A 2330-nucleotide genomic window follows, 5' to 3' on the forward strand; every position below is an offset into this window, starting at 1 on the left:
AAACGAGTGAAAAACAAGGGAAGGCAATTTGAGAGTGGTTTATAATAATCAAAATGCATGTAATATGTGTGAGATTCATGTAAATTTCAACAAATTCATTAAAAGTTAAAAACAAAGAAACAAAAGAAAGCCTTGCCAGCCCTCCGGACTCCCTTTCATATATTTGTCTGGATGTTCTGGTTTGACTGTTATCCTGACCATCACCTATTAAATTTTCCCTTCTTTTGAACTTTATGGTATAGTCATATGTCATACAATCTTTTGTTTGGAATAAGGTTTGGTTGTGGTGGTGAACACATTCTTTGTGAATGATAAGATTCTAATTGTGGTAATTGTGGCATATCTATATCTCTACCACAATTTATTTTTCTCTTACACATTGATGGACATTTGGGATTGTGGCTTCTAAATGCCTCTCTCATATCTATGTCTTCTCAAGATCTTGGCAAGCAAGTGTAACCACCAGGATTTGGCATCATTTTCATTTTTTAATATTATTTTCAGCTTTCTATTTATGGCATGCTATACTAGTATTTTTTACTTCTGTTTTAAGTAATGATATAAGATTTTCTTTCAGATTTGATTGAAATGCAGTTTTCATATTCTTAATGATAACAAGTTAGTGACACAATGTCAAATATTATGGAAGTAGATTTGAAATAACTGAGCTATTTGAAAATGGGTTTAGATCTTTGGTGTTTTTACAAGGTGATAATTTACTTGGAGTGTTAGCAATCATCATACCAAATCAATTTGTTTAATCATTCATTAAAGTGTATGTGATTAATTCTGGCTTTCTTTGTTAAGGCCCAAGAAAGATCTGTAATCAGCATATCAAGAATGTGATTAATGGGGCTGGAGAGATGGCTCAATGGTTAAGAGCACTGGCTGCTCTTACAGGGGACCTGGGTTCAGTTCCCAGCACCCATGTTGGCAGATAACACTATCTGTAAGTCCAGTTCCAGGATCCTCTTCTGACCCCTGTGGTCATTGTACAATGTGGGTGCACCTACCTACATGCAAACAATACAGTCATATACATAAAATAAAAATAATAGTTCAAGGCCAGCCAGGTCTGCATAGTGAGTTCCAGGACATCTGGGGCTACAGGGAGACCCTGTCTCAAAAAGACAAAAAAAAATTAATAATAATAAATGAAATATTTTTAAAAAGAATGTGATTAAGTTGTTGCAGAGTTTGGGGTGAGGGCAGTTTGTTGGGTTCGTTTGGTGAGATGAAGAAAAAATTGTACCTCAGGAGAGGCAGAAGACCCAAGCACAGGAAAAGGAAAACCGGGTGGCAGGAGGAACAGGAAGTGGAGGGCAGCTTGACAGGCCAGTGAGTGTAAAAGATTGCATAGACGTGATGGGAGCATCTAGTCAGAGAAATAAGGTTGACAGTGGAGCTGCGGGGAGTAGCTGAGCAGCAGCTGCCACAGCAAATGCAGAAGCAGCAGCAGACAGAGGGATGGCTCCAGGGGAGCATAACTGGGAACAAGCAAAAGCAAGAGAGCAAGAGATCCCTAGACTCAAAGCACTGGGTCAGGCAGAGCTCCCATCAAGATGCCTGGGGGCCTCAAGCACTGTGAAGTTGGGAATCCTGACTGGGAATTCTGGTCTCTAGGGCCTTTTATAGAATCCTTGCTGTACCCTCATTTTCCTAACTCCCTCACTTTCCTCCTCATTGGTGTTGCCTGGGACACACTGCCTAGGAAACCCCCACAAGCTTTTTTAAAAATTCTGACTGTTGGTTATTTACAACAGTTCTTCCAACCATGCCACATCATTGATAAAAGAAAATGTTGCAAACAGCCCTGGGAGGGAGAATTAGAAGCATCAGGAGCAAGAAGCAGCCTTTTTATAAAAAAAAACCTTTTCTCCTAACTGGCCTCAGTTTCCCCAAACTCTCCCTTCAAGGCCTAGGTGAAATCTACAGATATTAATCTAGGCACTGGAAAGAGAGAAATGAAATTATTGTAATCACCTGGGGTTGGGATTGCTAACCATACCAGTGATGGAGACACAGTGCAGACACTTCCCTGACCTCTCCCAGGATGCTGAGGCCCTGATCTGCAGGCCATATTAGTAAAGTGGCTATCTGAATGACTTGTTTGTTTTCCTTCTTCTCTCATGAATCCAACATACTACATAATGTGAGTTATAATTTATAACATGATCACTGCATGCAGAGAATCTTACATGTAAATAACCCTGGCCCATGGGGCCCATGTGGCCAAGAATAAAGGTGAAATTGGCCCAACGGAAGACTGTAAACTTATTTAAAACATTATGAATGATTTTTTTAACTCAATTGTGCATATCTTGTGCATG

This window comes from Nannospalax galili, unplaced genomic scaffold, assembly GCF_000622305.1.
Source record: "Nannospalax galili isolate Female #2095 unplaced genomic scaffold, S.galili_v1.0 scaffold846, whole genome shotgun sequence".
NCBI lineage: Eukaryota > Metazoa > Chordata > Mammalia > Rodentia > Spalacidae > Nannospalax > Nannospalax galili.